Below are 25,623 nucleotides of genomic sequence, written 5' to 3' on the forward strand. Positions count from 1 at the left end.
TATTTCTTTAGTGAACTTTTGTTCTAGGTCCTGGAGGCTTTTTGTGGTTTCTTTGTGTTGGTTATTGAGTTGTTGTTGTAGGTTGGTGAGTGTTCTTATGATCCACATATGAAATTCCTCTTCTGTCATTTTGGTTGCCTGATTTGGGTTGGTGTCTGTTTCTATCGGGCTGGTGCTCCTCTTTGGGGGTGTGTTTTCCGTTTGGTTCTTCATATTTCCTGAGTTCCTTCGCTGATTTCTTCCCATGTCGATCAGTTGTTGTTTCTTTCCTTTAGGTTTTTGTTTGGGTATTCACACGCCTTGTTTAGCTTCTGAGCCATTAGGTGGTGTCTGTGGGTGAGATTCTACCACTCCCTGTATAATGAGTCAGTGGGTGCCATGAAAAGGCTCTGCAAGATGCCGTCCCTGTCAGTAGGTGGTGCTTGCTTGGAGGAACAGGCTATGCTGTTGTTTTTGTGTCCTGTTATCACCTTTTGTTCTGGGTGGAGCTGGGTTGGGTAAGCCTGCCCTCAGGCACCACCAATGCCATTAGCAGGGGTCAAAGTTCTGTTCTCTGCTTCCAGGAAAACCTGTCAGGGTGGGGCTTGAATGGTCCCGCTCAGCCAGAAAGTCTGCTTGTGGGGGTGGGGCTGTCTGAGACCTGCAGTCTGGAGCAGGCCTCGCTTCTTTCCACCCTCCCCAACTCTGCAGCTACTCCTGGGCCTCTGCCAGCAGGCCAGACCACACACCACCAGGCCTCCCTGGATTGTGATGCCGGCGGGGAGGTTCCCTGCGCAGAAACACTGCCTGGGCTGGGCGCACGGCCTCCCTTTGGTGGGAGGGTTGCCCTCTAGGAAGCTGATCTGCCCCTGGAGGCACACACACCTCAGCAGGCTGTTCACAGATATCCCTTCTGTGCCCTGGGCAATGCTAGACCTCAGTGCATGGGATCTGGTCTGCAGGTCCGACCTCTGGGTCCCAGAGTTCAAACTGTATCCCCACCAGGGAGAGGAGTTCCAGTCCCAATTCACCCACAGGGAGCCCAAGCTGTGTCTGTGTCTCTTAGCCTCTGAGTCGGCACCGGTCTCCTGGGAACACCATGCCAGCAGCACCTGGGAGGGCTGGCGGGTAGGGAGCTCACAGTCTGAGTTCCCCTTAGTCAGCTGTAGGGTCCCAAAAGGGAAGGTCCCGTTCCCTGGAGGTGCCTCCGGCTGGTGGCTGTATTGTCTCTCTGGGCAGCCACAGGTAGGGTTGGCGGAGGGGAGAAGGAGGCAATATGGTGCCTGCCGCTCGGCTTGGGTCTGTGCACACGGAGGTGCTGGGAGGTAGTTGAGAGCCTGGTGCCACGTCAGCTACAGGCTCACCACTAGCTGGCAGCGGCCGTCTCTGGGCTGGTGTCCGCAGGTCTCTCCACCCACTGGGGAGCCCACCAGCAGTCCCAAATGCAGGGGAGGGGAAAGGTGATTTATCCACCTACCCTTCCCGCTGGTCTCTGGGCTGTTCCGGCGGTCTCAGCTTCCAGTTCTCCTCAGCAGCCTCCTCCCTTGGAGTCTCCCGGGGTCTCAGGTAACCCTCCTTCCGGCCCTCATCTGCTGTATGCTCGCCTTCTTGCTTCTTTTTTCTAATTTCTGCTAGAATCTGTCTTTTCTGCAGAGACACTCTTTCTGGCGGCATTTCTTGTCCACCATCTTGATCCTCCTCTGACTGACCACACCTTTATATAGCGTCTTCATTAAACTCTTTTCCATTCAACACTGTGAATGTGCTATTTCTGCTCATACTCTAATACATATAAGGCAATAATAATAGCTAATAAATATTACTCTATACCACGTATTATGTAAAGAAATTAAAATGACTGTTCTCACAAAAGCGTATAACAACTGGGCAGCCTAAGTTATTATACACATTCTTTATGGATAAATATTCTGAGTCTCAGAGAAGTCGAATGACTTCCCCAAGGTCATGCATTTCATATGGATGATGTAGGGCTCAGGCTCAAATTTTCTGATGCCAGAGTCTCTTAATGATCACATGATCCTACCTCAAAAATCATAGCACCCTTGAGCAAATATCAAAGGAACCTACGTATGAAAGGGCTTGGAAAAATTTTTAGTTGAGAAAAATCAAACCTTAACTGGCTTTTCAAATTATTTTTCCAAAAGCATAAAATTTCCACATTGTGCCTATTACAGTGTAAGATGATACAGCAGGTATTCATATCCCTTAAACCAACAGTGTATATTTTTACATGTGGAAATTCTGGTTTTAACATTAGCTACGTGGTAGTGCAAAGCCTATGTAAATCTGCCCAACAACAAGAGTAAATGATACAACATCTGTCCCTGTTTTTCCTCAAAAACACCAATAGCTGTGCAGACTAATCCCTTAAGGGCAGGCTGATCTCTTCTTGCATTTGATGTTCTGAGAAATATCTACTAATCTGTAAAATTTATCACCAGCCATAACAGAGAATTTGTCATTAGTTAGTAAATGTTAGTAGTTATCTTTTCCAGGAAAGCCTAATAATACTGGAGAGTATCTTGTCCACTATGTTTTTTTAAACCAAATAAAATTTTATTTTAACTTTGCCTATTTATTATATGGAATGTAATAATTAGATGCTGTCTGTTAGAATTATGCTAAAATATTATATGTAACTGTTTTAAGATGTAAGTATGAATTCGTGCTGGGAACAATGGAGTGACAACCATGGCTATCAGCTGAGTTGGCATTTTTATTAGAGAGTCCAGGCAGTTTCATCTCCTTTGGTTATTCTATTCTGTATCATGGGGAGAAAAAAGGAAGCATTAGCTCCAAGACATATGGGGGCATAGTTGAATTCCATTCTTTTATGTTATTCATTTTAAAGCATGAATGCCATACTCAAAACCAAATTCATTCTTATTCTTATTACCTGTATTTTCTCTAAGAAGTAAAACTAGCTGTACATATAAATGAAGGGACCAATCATTGAATGAACAAATGAACAACCTATTAGACTAAAAATTATTTTGCCCTACATATTGAGAGCTAATTAATCTAATAATTACCTTATATAACTGATTACAATCTCTAGTTTACTTAATTCTCTCCCTATTTTTAGACAAGTGAGGGGGAATTTATAGCTATTGAACATGTGTGAGATGTTGTGATGTATGTTGAGATGTATGTGTGAGATGTTGGCTCATAAAATAATTTAAACCTTATGATAATTGTAGCATGTAGGCAAAGATGATTAACAGTTAAGAATAAGGCCTTTGATGTCAGGCCTGTGTTTGAGTCCCCGCTAAAAACTAGAGAATGAATCCAGCATTTTTATATAGAAGGGGTGTTGAATTTTCAAGGGGTCACAAATAGAACTCATCTTGGATACAGAAGATACAGACATGGGCCACCCATGTCAGCTTTGTTACCAATAAAACCTAGATTAAGGATGTGGCTTAGGAAATGGCCAAATGGATTTGATAATGCCCTCTCTTCTTTATAGCCATTCTAATTCCCACTTCAGGAATTAGAATAGCCTGCCCAAGGAATATTTGAGTTCTGTAATATTGAGTTCTCTAATAAAAATGCCATTTACCAGTGATCACACCCCCACATCTCTGGGCTAAAGAGGGAAGATAATAGAATAAATAGAGAGGTACTCCCTGTGCTTATGAATTTAAAATAATTTAACTATATATGATTGAGCAAAATGCCAGGTACATAATGTTTAATGCATAGTAGTTATCACTACTACAAGGCATAAATGTTCTCATTTTTATTCAGAGAACTATGTCTTCAATAGATAATGTGATATGTCCTGGTATCAGAAAACAAGGATTCAAATCTGGGTCAGACTCTATGGTAGGCAGAAAACTCACCTCCCCAGAGATGTCCATGTCGTGATACTTGGAACCTGTGAATATGTTGCATTATATGACAAAGAGGTTAATGGTAGCAATGGAATTAAGATAGTTAATTGGCTGACCTCAAAATATCCACCACATCTTGGAGTATCCAGGTGGGCTCCATGTAATCACAAGGGTCCTTCCTTAATTGAGGAAGATGGAGGCAGAAGAGTCAGTGTCATAGGACAAGAGACAGCTTCTACCTTAAACTCTCCAGAAAAGAATACAGCCCTGCCTACGCCTTCATTTTAGACTAGTGAAACAATTTTAGATTCCTGACTTCTGTGACTATAAGATAATATTTTTGTTGTTGTTGTTTTAAGCCACCAAATGTATGGGAATTTGTTACAGCAGCAATAGAAAACTAATACAGACTGCAGAGACAAATAATTCTTAACCAATACCATATTGTCTCCCTGTACTCAAATGGTCAAGGATTAAATCAAAGACTGAGATCTAAGGGCTGAGTTAGCATTGGAGGAGGTAGCAGAAATTGCAGCTGCTGTGCAGAAGTGGCCAGTAAGTTGCCACTGGTATACTTTGAGAAATAAAATACAGGAGGTTTTGAAGAAAGAAGTATGAAATAGTGAACTTTCTTACCTCAGTGAAATGCCTGCTTTTAGAGAAATTGAATAAAAGGGCAAGGAAATAGCATTTCTATAACATTTTTTTTCCATGAACATATTGTGCTTTATAGGCAATTTTAAACCACACTGTCATTCTGTGGCTCTGTCAGTAAAAACTGGTTACAAAAGTACAGATTACTCCAAAGCAAAAGAACTCCCAAACAATGCATCATGTCCATTTAACTCTACCTTTTAATCTAACACTAAACCAAAACATTTTGTGAAAAAAATCCAACATTAAGACTAACTTGTTCTATTTTAGATACTAGTAAAAATGGCTATTATTAGTTTAGGTTAATGATGGCCTTTGGGACTTAAGCTGCCTTTCTGAATTGGAGCTGCCTCAGGCCTATTCGTTTAGTAGAAATCCAGCCTTTTATATGGGATCTACCTGGACAGGGAACAAGAGCCAACCAGAGGATGTGAAGTGCCATGGAATTCAGGTGGGGCAGCATTAAGAAATTGAAAACCATATTAATCACCCTTTGTTCTCTTCATGGTAATTTAGGACAATGCATTCTAAGTATGTTCATGCCATATATTTTTTGTTCCTTTTAAAGAATCAGTTTGTGGAAGATGCTGTGCTATGCTTTGATCCTTAATTCTGGATCCTCAGAACATATACTTGCTCACCCACCCCTGACCACTTTTATCTCTCCTTCATGTCTGAGGCTAGAATTTAGAAAGAATTCAACAGAGTCCCCTAAGGCCACCACCACTGCTTTCATTTAGCAACGTGGAGTTCTAAGATAGAGATTTAAGGCTCTGAGGCTTCTTTTTCTTACCAATGTTTATAAGAGAAGCAATTTATAAAACACACCTAGAACACATTCTTCTATGAAAGCTGAATTCCTTGAAGTGAGTGCATGTGATCAGTGATAAATATTTTCTTATGTATTTATTCACCAACTTGCCTGCAAAATTTTGAGTAACCATCCAGGAAAAACACATGCAATGTAAATAAAGGGGATATTAGTAAATAGAAGACGTTGTTTTCACAAAATTACAACCATTTCTGAAGAACTGAAATTTGAATGTGGCCTCCTGGCTCCAGGAAAACCTCACTTAGACTAGGCACATGGGTGAGGATTTCAGTCTTTTAACATAACTTTTATATTTAAAAATCTTTAAGTTGCAGATTTCCCTCTATGTAAATGAAATGTGTTGATCCAGGTGAAGGGCCTTTTCTGTTAAATGGGTTGCTAACTCTAGGCAAACAATCCTTCTATACCTTTTATTGCCCAGTATCAAAATGTGCCTCTCTAGTACTGTTCTGAAAGCTTTTACGGATTTTTGAAACACTAATTCAAGTGAAAGAAGAATGTTGAGAGTTATTTGCCTCAGAACAGGATTTTATTTTATTTTAATCATTAAGAAATGCCCTCAATTTTATCTAGACTTACCTGAAAATTCCAGCTTTTTTTTTTTTTTAATTTTTTGGTGGAGCCATATTACTCTTCTGAGGAGTAGAAAGTATCACTTTCAACACTGACATAGGACTTTGTGAAGAGAGCTTTGGTGAGAAATTATAAGGTGTTCATTTTAGGCAGGTGAATTAAAGGGGAAAAAAAACACCTTTTGGGCAGATAAAGACAGATTAAAGGCTGGATTTAAGCTTTCTCTCTCATCCATGTGTATTCACTATGAGCTAGCACCTAAACTGCCCAAAGGCATCTAGGAACCTTGTGTAAATAAGCCCCTGGTGACTAATTTCCTTGCTTTAACTTCCTAAAGGACTTTTAAAAGTACTTGCTTTGTTCTTTTGTCATGTAAACAGAGGTTGTTATATGCTAATTAGGCTATAGCCCATCCAAAGGCATGGGTAAATGTAAAGCGATTATGCAAATAAGAACAGAAACACCACAGTAATTACTTAGAGATGAGTGTTAGTAACCTTGATGAACCATAAGAGCCTACTATAAATGCTATGGAATAACATTAATAATCAATTACTCCTGTGGAGCCCTTGACCATTTGTAAAACCTTTCCCTTGGGAGTCATTATTTCACTAGATCTTCATAATAATTGTGGGAAACAGTTGTTTTCTCATTTTTAGATGCATTCTCTAAGCCACAAAGTATTCTACTTTACATTTACCCATGTCTTTGGATGGGCCATAGCCTAATTAGCATATAACAACCTCTGTTTACATGACAAAAGAACAAAGCAAGTACTTTTAAAAGTCCTTTAGGAAGTTAAAGCAAGGAAATTAGTTACCAGGGGCTTATTTACACAAGGTTCCTAGGTGCCTTTGGGCAGTTTAGGTGCTAGCTCATAGTGAGTACACATGGATGAGAGAGAAAGCTTAAATTCAGCCTTTAATCTGTCTTTTAAAGTAGTACAAGTATGTGCACTTGTAATAATATATACACTATGCTGATGATATAATAATGATTGTAACATAAAGTACTAGGACAAGGTAAAGTTCAGACATTGCAAACACCTGGACTGTGGAGTATATGTTCCTATTGTGTTTTGTTTAGACTTTAGGGTATATCACAAGAAATTCAGGCAAATATTTGAAGTTGGTAAATTTCACATAGAATCCATATTTTCATATTCGATATTCTAAAATGGCACCAGACTGAAGTAAGTAGTAGCAACCCACTTAGAAAAGGTGTGCCCCTTTTAAGTGGCCACCTTTTAGCAACTAACTCAGCATAGGCAAATCCATTTGCATTTGCAGGCTTTAAGCAAGAAGAGGGTCCCATTAGTCCCCTTCTTTCTCCGATTCTAGAAGTTAACATTTTCTTTAATTCACCCAATATTTGTATGTGTATTGAGTGTCTGCTCTGTACATTATTTTGATCCTGGGATAAAGCAATGGAAAAGTCAATTTCCCGGCCCTTGTGAAGATTACATTCTACTGTATGGAGATTTTGATGGGGATTGATAAATTCTCTATTATATTTCCTTGTAAAGACCACAGTTATTCAATTATTTTGAAACATATTCATTCATTTAATATACTATAATGTTTGGGACTCTATTGATGGCTTATATTTCAGGCACTATGGCAAGCACAATGTACATCTTATGTAAAAGTAAAAGCCCCCAAAATAACTTTCTAAGATAGGAGTGATTATTTTCTTTATTTTAAGTGTGATTTTATAAACCAAGTTTCATGGAGGAAAACTGGTTTGTGGTTTCTCAGCTATCAAGTAGTGAAGTAATGATTCATATACATGCCTGATTAACACTAAAGATCATCTTTCTTATAGTAACATATCATATGCTTCTTAAAGCAATTAGTACTTGCTTCAATATTTTGCCTGGAGGCCATTTTCCCAAACCTACAAGTTCATCGGATCCATTTACTATCTTCTAATTCACAATAGTAAATTTTTACTATGAATGGGTAACTTGGCTTGTCATTTTTCCAGCCTCCTGCACTATTTTCCTTTCCATTTCTGAGCCTTTTAAAAAACAGTTTTCTTTTCTTCCACTATTCCGTCCTAATATTTGAGGGTTTTGTAATGGCAACAGCAAATTCCCAAGTGCTGCCTCCCCAGAAAAAGAGTTCACCTAGAGCATTTCTGTTTTTCATAGAAAGTTACTCCTATTAGCCATGTGAAACCAAGGAACATATATTCACAGTGGTGAAAAGAGAGTAAGAAAAGACATATGAGATCAGATTGTATAATCTTGAGTGATTAAAGAACATTACCCTCATTGAAAATGTGAACTATGTCATGTAGAATATGTAGTTGTCAACATATTCTGCTTTTGATGCGTGAATGTGAGAAAAATTTGTCCTTAAAGAAATTAATTTCTAAAACAGCAAACTTAATTAAGGGTCTGGCAGAGCTAATTCATGGCTATTGCAATTTCTTTTGTCCATAGATGGAAATTCTCATAAAACAAATGAACTACTTTATGCAAGCTAATATTTTTCTTAAGAATAAAAATAACTTCTGAATTCTAATCTTCATTCACACTATAAATTAAAAAATTCTGTGTTTGTATGCCAAACAAAAAAGCAGCTTGAATAATATTTCAGTTATCTTTAGGGTATAATTTAATGCAAAATAAAACATGCAGTAATGCATTCCTCCAAATACATAAATTATGTGTCTTTTTGATTCATAGCCCTATATTCCATGAAAATATTATGAGACAATGAATTTATTATAAAAAACAACCAGGTTTAGTCAATAATGACTTATAAAAAGCAATGAGGGAGAAAATGGCAATCAATTGGTAAGAAATTTGAAAATCTTAGATTAACAATTTCAATTGTTTTAAACAGTATTATCAAATCATTGAATCCATGTATTCTTTTTTTTTAATTTCAGCATATTATGGGGGTGCAAATGTTTAGGTTACATATATTGCCTTTTCCCCACCTGAATCAGAGCTTCAAGTGTGTCCATCCACCGGACAGTGTGTACTACACTAATTAGGTATATATATACCTGTCCCCTCCTCCCCTCTCCCAGCTGCCCAACACTCGATGAATGTTACTATTATATGTGCACTCAAGTGTTGGTCGTTTAAGTCAGTTAATACCAGTTTGATGGTGAGTACAAGCGGTGCTTATTTTCCCATTCTTGTGATACTTCACTTAGAATGGGCTCCAGTTCCATCCAGGATAATACAAGAGGTGCTAGATTACCATTGTTTTTTGTGGCTGAGTAGAACTCCATGGTATACATATACCACATTTTATTAATATACTCATGTATTGATGGGCACTTGTGAACCCATCTATTTTCATATTCTCTCATTAAAAAACTTGTAAAAGTTTCAAAAACAGGAATTTTTTCTACATGTGCAAAGACAAATCCCCTCTCCCCTATATTTTTATATTTGATAATGAAGGCCTACCATGAAAACAAAGTGTAGTAGGACCACTTGGCACTAGATTTGACATTCACAGTTTCTCAAATTTCAGTATCTTTAAATAATCTCGTATGTATAGTCACAAGGATGCACTGATGCAACTTAAAGGGAACTATGATTATGCCTCTGTAAAGACAACTAATTTCAAATCATATGTATATATATAAATGTAAATTTATAAATGTTTAAAATGTTAGCCTACAAAATGAAATATATTTTTGTCTCTATCAAACTTTTATGAAGTTGTTTTCAGAATAGATATTTATACGATCATGTACTCAATTTTTAAATAGATTATGATCAATAAATGGCATCAGTAAAACTGGATATCCACATGCAAAAGAATGAAATCAGTCCTGTATCTTGTACCATACACAAAAATCAACTCAAAATTGATTAAATATTTTAATGTAAAACCTGAAACTGTAAAGTTTCTAGAAGAAAACATAAGGGAAAATCTTCATTGCATTGGTGTGGACACCAAAATTACAGGCAACCAAGTCAAATATAGACAAGTAGGATTACATAAAACCAAAAAGCTTCTGCACAGCAGGGGGAAGGAGGGAGGAGAGGAAGGGTATGTACTTACACGGTGAGTTCTGTGCGTGCCACCTGGAGGCTGGACATACTAGAAGCTCTGGCATAGCGGGGTGGGGAAGAGAGGGCAGGGGCAAGATATGTAACCCTAACAATATCTGTACCCCCGTAATATGAAGTAATAAAAAACAGTAATAAAAAAGAAAAGCACTATTCTAAGAATAAAATACAAAAAAAAAAGAAAAGAATTAACAGAGTAGAAAGACAACCTATGAATTGACAGAAAATATTTGTGAAGAATATATATGATATGGAGTTAATATTGAAAATATATAAGTAACTCATACAATTCAATAGAAAAAAAATGACCCAATTTAAAATTGAGCAAAGGACTTGAAGAGACTTTTTTCCAAAGAAGACTTACAGATGGCCAACAGAAATAGGAAAAGATGATTAACATCACTGATTACCAAGGAAATGAAAATCAAAACCACAATGAGATCTTTGTAGAGAGGTGAAGATCTCTAAAATGAGAACTATGAAACACTGAATAAAGAAATTGCAAAGGATACAAACAAATGGAAAAAAATATCATGTTCACGGATTGGTAGAATCAACATTGTTAAAAACCTCATACTACCCAAAGTGATTTACAGATTCAATGCAATCCCCATCAAAATACCAATGTCATATTTCACAAATCTAGAAAAAATAATCCTATACTTCATTTGGAACCAGAAAAGAGATCAAATAGCCAAAGCAATCTTAACCAAAAGGAACAAATCTGGAGGCATCACATTACCAGACTTCAAACTATAGTAAAAGGATATAGTATAACCAAAACAGCATGGTATTGGCACAAAAATATAGACCAGTGGAATAGAACAGAAAATTCAGATATAAAACCATGCACATTCAGCCAACTGATTTTGGACAAAGCAGTTAAAAATTTACAATGGGGAAAAAAATTCCTATTCAATAAATGGCTCTGGGAAAATTGGATAACCACAGGCAGAAGAATGAAACAGGATAAATATCTCTCACCACTCACAAAAATTAATTCAAGATGGATAAAGTACTTAAATGTAAGGCATGAAACCATAAGAATTCTAGAAGAAGAAAATGTTGGAAAAACTCTTCTAGATACCGGCCTACGCAAAGAATTTATAACTAAGACCCTAGTGGCAATTAAAGCAACAACGAAAATAAATAAATGGTACTTGATTAAATTAAAAAGCTTCTACACAGCCAATAAACAGAGCAAATAACCTACAGAATTGGAGAAAATATTCACAAGCTATACATCCAATAAAGAACTAATAAGCAGAATCTACAAAAAACTCAAGCAAACCAGCAAGATCAAACAATCCCATTAAAAAGTGGGCAACAGACATGAGCCGAAGCTTTTCAAAGGAAGATAAACAAATGGCTAATAAACACAGGAAAAATGCTCAACATCGCTAATCATCAGGGAAATGCAAATTAAAGCCACAATGAAATATCACATTAACCCTGACTAAATGACTTTTATTAAAAAGTCCAAAAATAACAGATGCTGGCATGTTTGCAGAGAGAGAGAAAGGAACATTTCTATACTGTTGGTGGCACTGCAAATTAGTACAACCTCTATGGAAAACATTAGGGAGATACCTTAAAGAACTAAAAGTAGACCTACCATTTGATAGAGCAATACCACTACTGGATATTTGCCCAAAGGAAAAGAAGTCATTTTATCAAAAAAAGACACCTGCACTCTAATGTTTATTTCAGCACAATTCACAATTGCAAAGATGTTGAATCAGCTCAAGTGGCCATTGACTAATGAGTGGATTAGCAAAATATGGCATATGTATACCATGTAATATTCAGTCATGAAGAATGATGACTTAATGTCTTTTGCAACAATTTGGATGGAACTGGAGACCATTTTCCTAAGTAAAGTATTTAAGAATGGAAAAACAAACATCACATGTACTCACTATTAATTTGGAACTAACCTATAAGCATACATGTGCTTAGAGGGAAGTAAAACTCAACATAAATCAAACAAGGGACAGGGGAGGAGGACGTGGGCAAAAACCTTCCTAGCAGGTAAAATGAACACTATCTGGATGAGAGGCATACTTATAACCATGACTCAAGTATTTTAAAATTAATCCATATAACCAAAAATATTTGTACCCCCATAATACATTGAAACTTAAAAAAAATGAGGTATCACTTTACACGTTTATGATGCTTACTCTCCATAAAACAAGAAATAACAAATATTGGAAAAGATGTAAAGCGACTGGAGCCCTTATATACCATTGGTGAGAATGTAACATGATGCAGTCACTATGCAAAATAGTGCTTAGGTTCCTAAAAAATTAAAATAGAAATAGCGTGTGACCCCCAAATCCCACTTTTGAGTATTATCCAAAATAAGTTAAATCAAGATCTTGAGATATTTGCCCTCCCATGTTCATTGCAGAATTATTCACAATAGCCAAGATGTAGAAATAACCTAAATATTTATTAATGAATGCATGACGAAGATGTGGTATATATATGCAAAAAAATATTATTCAGCTTTTAAAAAAGAAGGGAATTATGTCACATGCAACAACATGGATGAAATTTGAGAGTATTATGCTATGTGAAACAGGTCAGTCACAAGAGGACAACTACTATATGATTCCACTTATATGAAGGGTCTAAGTATTAGAAACAGAAAGTAGAATGGTGGTTGCCAGGAGCTAGGGGGAGGCAGAAATGGGAAACTGCTAGACAAGAGATAAAAGTTTCAGTTATGCAAGATGATTAATTTCTGGAGTTCTGCTGTACAAAATTGTGCTGATAGTTAACAATACTGCACTATACACATATATTTTTTTGAGAGGTTTGGTCTCATGTTAAGTGCCTTATCACCAAAAAATCTATACAGATATAGATATAAAAATGCCTGGGATCCATATGAAGTAGCACACACATAGGACATAAGATCAGTGTCGCCTTTGGTTTGCTGTTATAGGAAATACTCTGTAACATTATAGATAGAGGTTTGAATGATCTCAGAAGCTTGGAGAACCTAGGGATATGTTTTTGATATAATCTCAAAAAACTAAAGAGGGATTAAGATGGGAATACTCCAAACATCTATGTGCCTGACACCTTTTAGGAGTTAATCCTTAACAATGTTAAGTTAAATATAATGTCTTTGAATTTTTTTAAGAGCACTGGGCTAGGGGTTATTCAATATTTTCCAAAAAGAAAAGCTATATCACTAATGGTAGGTAAAATGATTTTAAGTGTTACATGGATAAATAGTTTTACTATAATAGTCATGTATTTATGTAATATATAACAGAAAATATAATTACCATACAATGATATGATTTTGCAGACTTTACCATTATTTAGAAGAATACTCATTAAGTAAATCACATAGAAAATGATCAAAGTTATCAAGTTGGTAATTGACTGAATTTTGAGGATTATTGAGTTATGGGGGAAAATTGTGGTGATGGAAAACATGTAGCTTGGGAAAAAGCCTTGGAATATAAAATGGAAGTAGAGAGGAAGTATAGATAGACGGGGTTTTGCAATTCAATGTGTGCAGGCCTGGGAGTCATTTGTGTGGCTTCAAAGAGAACAATTAGGGATGGTGAACTCTCATCTCTGCAACATTGCAGGGAAAGCAGGAAGGACTAAGGTTTCCAAAATCACTACTCTGAAGGGACATTCAACTTAGGTGAAACTTGGACTGGAGTTTATGCTAATATAAGAGGCTTTTGCAAGTGAATACAGATTTTTTTAGGTGTTTAAGGGGCTGTCATGGAAAAATTCAATGTATGTGCCTTAGGGTTTGCAGAATCTTAGTTCCTATAGAGCTAATAATATTCAATGACTATTAACCTAGATTCACCATGTGCCATGCACGTTTTAGGCATGAGAGAGACAACAGTGAACGAAAGTGACAATATGTCTGCTTTTATGGAGCTTGTATTCTAGTAGCCACAACTAAGATAGTTTAGCATGAATTAGGATCATGGTGAACTACATTATGGATTTTAAACCCAAGACAACTTTTGTCTGGTACTGATTTTTTTCTAAAATTTTTTGCACATGTCTAAATTAATTCTATTGTTTAGAATTTAGAATTAAACACTTAAGTGGTTTGTTTTTAATTTCAGCATACTCAATATTTTAATAGAAATAAAAAACACTTTACCAAAATAGATGTTATTCTTTCAGAAAGATATTAATCAGTTTTAAGTATTTTCACAAAAATAGCGAGTTTTTGTAGGAAATATTTCTAATAAGATCAAGATTAAAGCTTTTAGTTGACTATGCTGAGCTAGTTTAACTGTATTTTATAGTCACAAAATATATTTTTCTCCTTGTTTCACAGAATTACTGAGACAAGACAGATACATTACTGAAGCTCTATTACAAGTACTGATTAGAGAACTCAAAATATGTACCTGCTAATAAAGAGTCAGGACCATTCTTCCAAATATGGTAGCTGGTCCTCAAATGATATCCTCAATGGATATTTTGTAAACAAATATTAGGTGATCAAAAATTCTTTGATGGATTATATTCTGCAGAATATCTGTACATTTTCATTGTTATGTTTCTGTTTGGTATTTATTTTAATAAAGAGGGTTAAGCCTTTCCAAATTACAGTATTGATATAATCCTAGCAAGCTTACAGGCCCATCTATTAGGGTTTATTGGGTGCAGTCAGGACTGTCTTCCTAGAAGTCTCTTCCTTAAAACATCATAGTGCTGGCTCCTTCATTGCCTCCAATAGTTTCTTCTTATTTCATTCTCCTCTCATTTAAATTTGAAAAGAAAACCTAGCAAAAATAAACACAAAAGGTAAAGAAAGCTTATCTTTTCCCTAAGTTTAAAACTTGTACGATTCTACTTATATGAACTATCTTAGAATAAGCAAATTTATGGAGATAGAAAGTAGAATAAAGGTTATGAGGGACTGAGAGAAGGAAATCTAGAGTAATTGTTTACTTGGTACAGCATTTTATTTGGGGTGGTAGGAAGTTCCGTAAATAGTGATGATGGTTGCATGACATTGTAAATATACTTAATGCCACTAATGTGAACACTTAAAATGTAAAATAGTAAAATTTGTGTTATGTATATTTTTACCACAATAAAAAAATACCAAAAGAAAAAAGAAATCCCTGGATTTTCAATGGTATCATTAAATATTTGTTAATGTAATGTTGATATCACCACGTTTTAATTGTCAGCTGGAAATAATCAAGATTTGCAACTCTGTGGAATTAAAACCAACAACAACAACAAAAAAACAACTTCACAGTATTTCCTGTAATCTCTCAGTAGCTTTTCCTCTTTACAGACAGGAACATAATGTTCTTATCATTCAGAGGGTTAACAAATTACCTATTTAGAGAGTGTTTTGATAGCAGAAACTTCTGCAGTTCTTGGCCTATGGGAAGAATTAATTACTCTGTTTCTAGTTGGATTTTGTATTGTCTTAGACCATGAGTAATGCTAGGGAAGTTATTGAAACTGGCCTCCAGGAATAAAGATGTTTCATGAGAAGCCAATCTTTTGATGAAAAAAGCTCCATAGAGATTTAAATCTGTAACACCAAATGTAATCATGCCCCAATTTTCTTTTGTTATTCCCACAGGCTCATAATTATAAAGTAAGCTTCCATATCAGAGATTTAATGCTTTTATAAATAATAATCTCAGACATTATTCTATAAAGAATGGGCACATAAATTATTTCTAAGCAGTAATATTTCCTCAGGTAGTTGAAGTGGATTTATTCAAGACACAGGATTGTTTCCAAAAATAAAAACTCATGTGATTCACATGGAAAGCATGTTTTACTTTGTTGTCATGTTAATATATATCTGCACCAAAAATTCATCTCATGAATTATTAAAGAAATAACTTCAAAAAGGCAAATTAAAAGAGATGAATTATTGGTGTTGAAGGGATAACTTGAATCAAATCAAATAGTTCTGAAGGGGCTGAAACTATCTCAGAAAAAGTTCTTAAATTAATCATTATTTTATGGTACCAACATTAGAATAAAACTTTTGATTCGTTTGCCTACTTAAATTCTGGAGGGCTGTTCTCTGTGGTGGAGCATTTACTTTTCCTAGGATACAGGGTAAATTGAAAGGAGAATATTTACACACCAAGTAGGTACCCTGCAGTAAATACACACTGCACAGACATGACCTGCATTTGAATGCTCCAAACTAAACAGGGCATAACTTTCAGGCTGGAGTATGAATTAAAATCAAGCAAAAGAAGAAAACAATCTCTTAAAATCTTCCATCCATTATGAAATTTTCTTTACCTGGTATAAACTTACAAAACTTGTCCTATGTGCCAGACCTATTCTAAACCTTTACACATACTGACCCATTTATCCTTATGTGAAGAAGAGGCTATCATTAATGGAGAGAGTGTATAAGGTCATACATGTAGTTAGTAGCAGAGCGAAGAATCAAACCCAAGCAATCTGACCCCAGGGTCTATGGGCTCAGTTAGTACACTGTGCCATCTCCCTAAAAAGCTAGTAAAGAGAAGATATTTTTACTGCAGGAAATCACAAATACAGGGTCTTCTTTGTTTTCTATAATTTAGGAATAGCACATTATTCTATTCTATCTTATCTTGTACTTGGCCTCAACTTTTATCTTCATATAGCATAGTTGTCTTTGTTTGAAAAGGAAATATAGCATTGCCAAAGGAACCTACTTTGGCAGGTTTATGGTGGTAGGCCTTGTTCCCAGCAGCATTACTCAACTAATTTGCAAACAGGCAGGAGCTGGACCAGGGATGGGAGTGGGTCTTCCAAATAATGTCTGGATTTTATCTTTCTCATTTGTAGTTTACCCTCAATCCCAAGCACACAACTCCAAAGCTGGCCTCAGCTGTAAAATTTCAACATTGTTGCCATCATTCAGTGCAAGAAGCCTCCATTTAACACAAAGTCCTATCCCATGTGAGAATTCCACCAATTAGGGGAAAGTTCCATGTAAATCCTTCCTTCTTCCATTCTATAATTCAGATTGCATGATTTATCCAACATTGCTAAGACTAGAGTCACAATAAAGACTACACATTATTTTAGTACCCTCAAAGTTCAACTCACATAGAATGGTTAACTTTTTGTGATTTTTGCATACATCAAGAGGTTTAATCTAATCATTTTTGTTTGTTTTTCCTTTCCATTGAAAAAGCATTATCCTTGGAGATAAAGAAAAAAATGTAAGCAAAGCATTCAACCCTCCTTGCCATCACATACATGACAGAAGCAGTTGATTATAGTGGTACAGAGAACAGTGCCTGGAGTACATGGCTTCATCACTCATTATCTCTTTCCTTTTAAAATTGATTATGAAAATTGATTATGATAATGTGTAACCCACAGGTTTATTATGAGCCTTAACTGAAATGATACTTTTATTTATTTATTTATTTGAGACAGAGTCTCGCTCTGTTGCCCCAGCTAGAGTGCCATGACGTCGGCCTAGCTCACAGCAATCTCAAGCTCCTGGGCTCAAGTGCGGTAGGCTGCGAGAAGAGCAGCTACTTCTCCCCAAGAAAAACCTGGGTCCCTTAGTTAGTAGTCATCACAGAGTATAAGAAATTAATAGGAAATAGAGAGAATAATGGAAATAAAAGAATAGATGAAGGTATAGTTTTATACATTTATATGAAGTAATTAAGATAAAGCCAGGGTACTCAGGGGTCTCCACCTACATCTCCATCAATAGTGAAGCCAGGAGGTTAGATTCACATAGGTTTTATAATCACAGATATAAGTTATCGGTTGCACAGATTTACATAGTAACAAGTAGGGTTTGGATTAAAAAGCTTTTTCAAAGGGCTTCTAACAATTTCTAATCTATTTTATCTATGTGAACAGTTACAAAATCTTTCAAGGACTAACTTCTAAGAGATAGCTATCAATTAACAAAGAAGTAACACAGAGATATAGTGGCTCTATATTTCTTTTATCTAGTTATTGTGGATTTGAGACAGACAGTCAGGAGAAAGCAGGAACTGGGCTCTTCATTCCAAATTGCTCATAACCACAGGGGATGAATCTCTGGGCTAGGGTGCTTATTGTTCCGACACCCATTCTATGACACCAAGGATTTACCTGTCTTGTCTTTCAAGATCAAGGTGGCATCACAGATCAGAGATAATGAGAAGCCTCATGGAATGCATCTCCTGGAGCTTTGACAGCCCTCCCAGGGTGAGGCAGCCCTTGATATTCAAACTAATGTGTTCACATATTCCCGTAGGGCAAAACCCTGCAAAAAACTCCTGAAATCAATTCTGTCTTTAATATAGCAATATTGGATGATAAAATAATAATCTTGTGAGCCACATCTCATTAATTCCTCAATCATCTTTCCTCAACACTCAAGTGACCATTCTGCCTCAGCCTCCTGAGTAGCTGGGACTATAGGCATGCACCACCATGCCCGGCTGATTTTTTCTATTTGTGATAGAGATGGGGTCTTGCTCTTACTCAGGCTGGTCTTGAACTCCTGAGCTCAAACGATCTGCCTGCCTCACAGAGTGCTAGGATTAGAAGTCTGAGCCACTGTGCCTGGCCAAGATGATACTTTTAAAGACAATACCATAATGCCTGGTACAGAATGTGGGCTCCAAATATTTAATTTATCACAGCTTTCTAAGAAGTGGCTCTACGTCCACCATGCTCATCACCTCCTTTCTAAGGTGTTAATACACTGAGAGTAAATGAAGAAACTTCTAACTAATTTCCTTGACTGTAGTCTTACCACCTTCCATATATTTGCTAGGTTTTATTTGCTAAAATAAAATTTTTATCATGTTATTACCTCATTCAATTACCGTAGATAACATCCAGCTTCAAGCACAGTAATTGGCACATATTAATCACCAAAAGAATATATGCTGAAAAAAATGAATGAATAAATGGGTAAGTGCCCTGTGGGAGACCTTCAAGTCCTTCCACAGTTAAACTCTACCTTCATTTATTTCTTTTATCTCTCTTTAGTTATTTGCATAAACATGGAACGTTCATTTATTGTGTGGTTTTGACATATCAAGCACCATGGCAGCTGTTGAATATTCAAGGATGATAAAGGAGCACACAAGTTCTTTGAGAAAAAGCAAAAGCATCCACTTAAGCTACATTGATGTATTTATTTTCTCCTGCTTTCCCATTGAGAAAGTTTTTTTAATGCCATCTTGCCAGCCTATAATGCTATTTCTCTCCTTTCACTCCATGTACATTCTTTTTATCCCTCAGGATTCAGCTTAAATCGTACCTCATTCTCCATAAACCCTTACCTAACCTTGCAAGTGTAAAGTGATCTCTCCTCATCCCTCCTCTGACTTGCTAAGACAATTATTTAATATTTTTAATTGCATCATACTTTACTCTGGCTAGGAATTATGCATTATAAGTTTTCTGGTCTGCTAACACTAACACATTAGTTTATGAATGTATTACATATCCCTTGAAGTAATGCCCTTCACATTGTACTTTGTGTTTCTTGATATCTTCCATAGGGCCTGGTATTAACACTTTTTCCCATAGTGGGTTCTTTAGCCAATATGTGCTGATTCATTGACTAATAGGATACTGGAAATTTCCTTGTATTTAACAGAGAGGTGTGTGCCTTGCACAGGCTAAAGATAGGCAATAGAGGTTGGTTTATTGTCCAAATACAAACTGATTGATTAGTATTATGGAAAGACATGTTCCAGAGCATTCAAGAGAAAGAGTCAGGGAATTAAGGAATTAAATACCTCTTGCAGTGAAAGATAGGTGCTTACCTCTATACGTTTTCCCTTCCTGAATTCATTACTTATCCTTTCTCTGTCTCTATTCACACTTCTAGTTTATTGCTCAGAGTAGCGCTTCTTAACCACAAGTCTCTATTTTTTTATAAATCCCATGAATGGATTTCAGCAGGACTTGGAATCCAGTAAAATATTATGCATAAAGAAAGCAAGGCAGTTATTTAACAATACAAAATGGAGACTTAAACTCAAGTTTATCTAACTCCAAAGTCTTTTCTTGCAACTATTTCATGGTTTAGGTGATTTCTTGGATTGTTAGGCAGAAAACCTGTTGAGTTGTAAAAGGGAAGTAGTTTGGTTATTGTACTGACATATCCAAGGTAAAGTTTTTAACAGCCAAAAACACAAGAGAAGCAGCAGCAGAAGCAATAACAGACGCTTATGAGGTGTTTGATATGTGTCAGGCGCAGTTCTAAATGCTTTATGTATTAATCTTCCTTAAATCTCACCACAAACCCATGAAGGAGATAGTACAATGGTTAACTACATGTATAGGTTAAAAATTTGAAGAACAGAGAGGTTAAATTGTGCAAAGTACAAGGACATGCAATGCAGTGGTGAGAGTCAGAGGAGTAGAGGCATGGAAGACAGCCAAAGTAAACGTTTTCTACACCAAATTTTGTATCAAGCTATCCTATATTCAAGGCTGTCCTCAATTCCACCCTAGCCTTATTTCTTGGCTGAGGAAGAACTCTGTCTAGAGTGGCAAAGTATGGAGCCAGACAGTTCGTGTCAGCTCCTGATTTGACTTTGAAGAGTCAGTCTATGAATAAACCAGTCACACTGGGTTAGTGAAGATAATCATTTGCTTCCAGGCCTCTTAGAAAATAAAAGGGTGTCAGAAGGAGACCTTTCTAAGCTCTGGCATTCTTCACATCCTTAATGTGCAGGTACAATTTAAATCTTTTGTATGTGATGTTGATTAGAAAGAGTGACTGGCCCTGAAATGAACTTTGTCAACATTCAGAACACAGTTACCCTGTTAGCTAGGGGGTTGTCAGTAGAAATCACAGTTTAAGTGGTTTTAACAGCAGATGTGGTATGTGCTGTGAATTGGAATATTTCAAATATCTATATGACAGCCAGAGTTTCAGGGAATCCTACCCCCAAACATTCTAAGCCAGGATGAGTTTAAGCAATCTCTGTGCAAGTGCTGTTTCTAGCCATAAATTGTTCCACTTTATGTCAGATTGCAGGAGACCTGGATTATGCTGATAGCGCCATGACCTCTTTGTGACTTAACTGCATATGACTTTGTTGCAACTTAGTTTCTTCTATCTAAAAATAGGTGTGACAATATATATAATTTAATGTGTGATTAAAGATCCAGATTTTATATAACACAATGTTTGGTTAAGTGCTTGGGATTTGGGAGATGAGGTTCTTATTAAAATTTTTAAAAAATGTGTATTTGTCCCTGTATAAATATAAATAAAATTTAAAAGGAATTGTAACTTGGTCAAGTATTTATAGTAGTCTGCAAAGACATGTTATCCCCAAATTTTCATAATTAATTTTCTATTTATTAAGAGTTTTCTTTTTCTTAAGATGTAGTATAGCTATGAAAACTCGATTAGATATGAGAAGAACTAGGTATTAATTTCTGCTCTGTTTCTTACCAGCTCTGTGAACTTGGGAAGGTCATTGGGTTTTGATTTTTGCAAAATACATCAGAAAATAATAAAAGCTAATACTTATAGGGAACTTTTTTTTATAAAACCCAGAAACTGAGAAAGTGAGACTCAGAGAGGTTAAGCAGGTTGCCTAAATTCACACAGCTTTCTCTCAGAGGGAAGACCCCAAAATCTGAACCTAAAATGGTCCACTTTTATAAAAATAAAATGATCTACATACCAGGGTAATATGCCTTTTCTTCTCCTCCGTTTTCTACTTTTTCTTTAATATCCTCTATGTGTCTTCTTCCTCTCTCTCTCCCTCTCTGAAAAAGTATTGCCATTAATTGTCATATACACTTTAGTAGGGTTGGGTTTTGATAAACAGTAAGTCAGGGATGAGCAAAACATTAATCATGCAATGGTCCATAGCCAATGATTTTAATGTCTTTAGTAATTTATCAAGTGTTTCCTGAGAATTTACTATATATCATAATCTATTCTGGGTGCAGGGACTCAACAGATATGAACACAGCATGTTCATAATAATTATAATATAAGGAAGAAGTTACTATGTATCATCAAAAAGAGATAAATGTCTTTCAAGGAGAGTTAAGAGGAGAAAATTGATTAATTCCAGATAAAGGAATCCTGGACTTTGTACCAATATCAAGGGAACATTGCACTTGCCTTTTTCTAAACCATCGGAATAACTAGGTATGTGGTCATTAAATGTCAAGGAGAGGATAAGTGGGGTACAGTGTTAACTTGGGAGGCTGAACTTGGGAAATAAAGCAAACTGTAATGTGGCTACACCCCTCCCCCTCAAGAACACCACCCAAGATACCCACTCAAATGTTCAGAGGAGGGAAGGAAGGAAGGAGGAGGATGGGAAGGGGATCCTCTCATGTTTCACAGATGTTGATTTCAAGTTTCCACCTGGTAACAGCCTAGGGGCCAGAGCATAAAGATACAAGTCAAAACATAGAGACTTAGACAGAGACAACTAACAGCATCCAGCAAGGGAATTATAAAAATGCAAAACCCTTTCCAGTGGCTAAACAAACATCTTTCCTTGTATTTGCACTTTCTTTTTTCCATTTAATAAAATTTGGAAAGAGCCATAGAATCTATTACCTTTTCAAACTTCTGGATTCTATAAAATTATAGGCTATGAAAATCAAATTGTTCATATAGAGACTAAACTACATTGTGACCCACTTCTAGTGTCTATGTGTTTTATTAAAAAACTGGCGGACAACAAGAAATATTTTAAACTATAAGTAATAAAAGTAATAAATGACATACTTTTCATATAAAAGCATGGCTTTCTTCCAGGACTCTATAGAAAAACTCCACAGCATCATACTTGATTTTGTACAAACATTCCAAGGCAAGTAATAATCTGAATGAGTATTTAAATGTGAGGCTACTCATTTATTTTTGTAGACCATACATAAAACAACTACAAAATTAATTTCATTTTTTTTCTGGAAATACACACCCAGAAAGCAAGAAAAATTGTCATTTCAGAAGTGTAATAAATGTTACTTATAAACAAGGCTAGAAAGGGTGAATATTGGAATGGTGTTGGGGGTGGGGAGAGAAACCCTTTAGTTACAATATTTTAGGGAATTGAATCGGCAATAAGACAAATTTCAAGTCAAGTTGCTCCACTGTACTACATAAGCAGTTTAGAATCTTAAGCAGATGCAAAAGGAATAAAGCAAATGGGGAGAAAAAAAGGCCGATAAAGTTTCTGGCTTCAATACAAGAGACATATCATTACCATATGATCTAATGTGGGTGTCAGCCGGATTGTGTTCATTGAGGGAAACCTTATTTTTTAACTGTGCTATGGAGTAGAAGCAGGAGGTTTTCAACCTAGTGACAGTCACAGAGCAGCACCTACCCCCTCCTCCTTTCCACACCTGCAAACTCTGTTGCTTGGGCTGAATATTTAGTGTAATTACATCTCAGCTTTGAGGGCTCCTGTGGCAAATCCCCGGATTAAAAGGTATGGTTTTCAATAATTGTCCTGAACTCTGCTACAGACTAATAAAACTTTGGTCAAATTGAAAGCAAAAGGAATTATTTGTTGAGAAAAAGAAAAGAAAAAAAATCGTACTAAACTTTTAGTAACCTTTATGCAACATTTTAAACAAGTATTGCTTTGAAAACAGAAGTTAAATATTTGGTAAAATGATTGAATGCATAGTTTTAGTTCTTTCTCTTCTGTTCTTGCAAAGATGCTTATTAAAAAAAAACAAACTGTAACCTAAAACTATGACTATCTGTTAATGTTTTTGTACTTTTACTAATGCAATGTTTAGCTCTTTATGAAGTGTTAATAGAAAAGTATTCTAAACTAGCATACTATTTGTAGTTGGACTATGTATTTAAGGATTTATTCCCCTCCAGAATTCTTATATACTTTGAGAACTTTTAAAACCCCAGAGAAGTGAACTCTGGTGAGTAGCTGTAGAGAGCTAATGTATATTTTTGCAAACTCAGAAATGAATATAAATTATGATCAGAGAGGTGAAAAATAAACATTGAAAATATTTATGCTATTAAAGACCTAAGATATTTTCACAACTGTATAATTCCTTAAATGTAAAGAAGTGTCCCTGTCAGTATTTTCAGCACATATGAAATTTTATTGTTAGATAACATTCACTATAAAATGAGTGAGTGGGTTAATTTTCTAAGTTTAAAACAGGATAACACGATGACCACTGGTGAAGTGGGCTCCCAGTGATATAAATACCTGTGGTTTTTTTTTTTTTTTCCTTTTGCTGTTTTTACCAGAAAAAGAGCCAAATGCCTTCTATAGTAGCCCTTGTTTATGGACAAATGACACTTTCATTGTTCGTTTTTTTATTTCTATTATTGTTGAAGTTTTTAATTCATCTAGTGTTAGGGGATTTTAATTTTGCTCTGCATGTATAGTTTCACTTATCTCCTGAGGGTTAAATTTTGACTTTGAAAGTCAAACCAAAGTCTTAAGTGATATTTTACACAAATGTTGATCTGAATAACTTACTTAATTTAATGAGTTGAAATAGTTTTAGGAGTCAGAAATTATTACTTTTGATAAAACATTTATAAACTATGGCAACTAGCTATAGTAAAATAGACATTATATTAACAACTAATGTCTTGGAAAATATCATACACTTTGAGAATACTTAAAACAGTTTCAGTAAAATTTAAAAAGGATATCATCTCAATAACAGTCTCTTTGGTTTTCTACATGGGTAATTGCTCTTTGCTGTTTATATTTCTGATTTATTAAGGAAAGAAGGAAATGATTAAGGAAATTATTTGTATCAACAGCTCATATTAATTGTTTTAAGATTATGGTCTTTAAGATGCTAGATCTTTAAGGTGCTGGGTCTTTAAGTATCATGACACTAATTTAAAAGAAGTTTTTTTCATGCAGGCATTTACATAAAATTTTTGGACATGCTAATATCCTTTCCTGGGGCATTCAGGGTTAAAATGCACACACAAACACACACGCACGCACGCAAATGAAAGTGAAATAAAAATAAGTAATTGAAGCTATAAGCTGCCTATTTGTATTCAGCTCCAATCGAAAAGAATATCAAAGAATAACAAGAGTAAACAAATATAAATGATGATACTATTCCTCTGAGCTAATGCTTAACATTTCCTTTTTTGGGTTGTTAGTGAAACAACCAGGCATTTTCTCCTCCGGAGAAAAGATTACAAAGAGACATCTGCATTACTCTTCTTGCTATTTATTAAATCTGCAATTACTTTGCTTTGTTTTTCTTCTAAAATTGTAAGACATTAAATATGCAAGGCTAGCAAGCTTGTGGTAAACCGTAAACATTGCATTTTAATGTGAAACAGATAGAAAAACCACACCCTTAGCTACAATCCAAGTGAACATGCTGCCAAAAGAATAGTCTCCTCTTAAAGGGAAACTCAGTAACTGAGTGGGAGGGGGCTCCCAGAGAAAACTTGATACTGAACTTAAAGTGGCAGTGTCACTAATAATCTTTATGGTACTTTTTAAAAGTGAAAAGGCACAAGCCTGTATTGTATGTGTGCTACCTTAGATATACTTCCGTAGTAAATATAAACTAAGAACAAAAATGTAATACATTGCGATTCATTTGCTTCCTTTCTAGTAAATCTAGGCAAAAATTTGCAGAATATATATTAGGGCATACAAAATTTCTTTTATTTCTGTTTTCTGTTTTTGTTTTTTGCTTATGTTACAATTGGATAATGACTC

At 35.7% G+C, this 25,623-nt stretch overlaps 1 protein-coding gene across 1 annotated transcript in view; it reads left to right on the forward strand.

Annotated features, from left to right (window-relative positions):
* The first annotated feature begins 23,178 nt into the window (after positions 1 to 23,178).
* Positions 23,179 to 25,623, forward strand: part of DCN (decorin) — a 37,465-nt gene continuing 35,020 nt past the window's right edge. Inside the window, exon 1 of the mRNA XM_012753880.2 lies at positions 23,179 to 23,370. The gene's annotated coding sequence lies outside the window, so the exon portion shown is untranslated. The remainder of the gene's footprint in view (positions 23,371 to 25,623) is intronic.

Source organism: Microcebus murinus, chromosome 10 (assembly GCF_040939455.1).
Source record: "Microcebus murinus isolate Inina chromosome 10, M.murinus_Inina_mat1.0, whole genome shotgun sequence".
NCBI lineage: Eukaryota > Metazoa > Chordata > Mammalia > Primates > Cheirogaleidae > Microcebus > Microcebus murinus.